Source organism: Myotis davidii, unplaced genomic scaffold, assembly GCF_000327345.1.
Source record: "Myotis davidii unplaced genomic scaffold, ASM32734v1 scaffold512, whole genome shotgun sequence".
NCBI lineage: Eukaryota > Metazoa > Chordata > Mammalia > Chiroptera > Vespertilionidae > Myotis > Myotis davidii.
Window position 1 is genome coordinate 1,524,723 of NW_006284323.1, and position 333 is coordinate 1,525,055.

The 333-nt window shown below is 54.1% G+C and overlaps 1 protein-coding gene across 1 annotated transcript in view; it reads right to left on the reverse strand.

Moving 5' to 3' along the window:
* PRDM15 (PR domain 15) overlaps positions 1-333 on the reverse strand; it is a 52,498-nt gene that overhangs the window by 32,377 nt on the left and 19,788 nt on the right. The window lies entirely within an intron of this gene.

A 333-nucleotide genomic window follows, 5' to 3' on the forward strand; every position in this document is an offset into this window, starting at 1 on the left:
GGAGGAGGAGGGAGGACGGGTGGGGAGGCTGGGCTGGCGCATGCAGATGACAGAAGGCACCTGGGGGCTCACTGGGGCCCAGGACTGATTCTTCCTGCTGTAAAGCTCCACTGGGTCGACGCAGGTGCTGTGTATAAAGTGGCCGTTACGCCTTCATTTGTCCCATATGGAGGACACTGTGCTGGGTGCGTGCCCGCAAGAACGAGTGAGAAAAAGAAAATCACACAGCAAACACCATGTTCTGTGACACGTCACAGGAAGGGTTTGGCAGTTCAGCCACACAGCTGAACAAGGTAACAACTAGTGCACTGGCTGCAAAAGAAAAGATAAAAT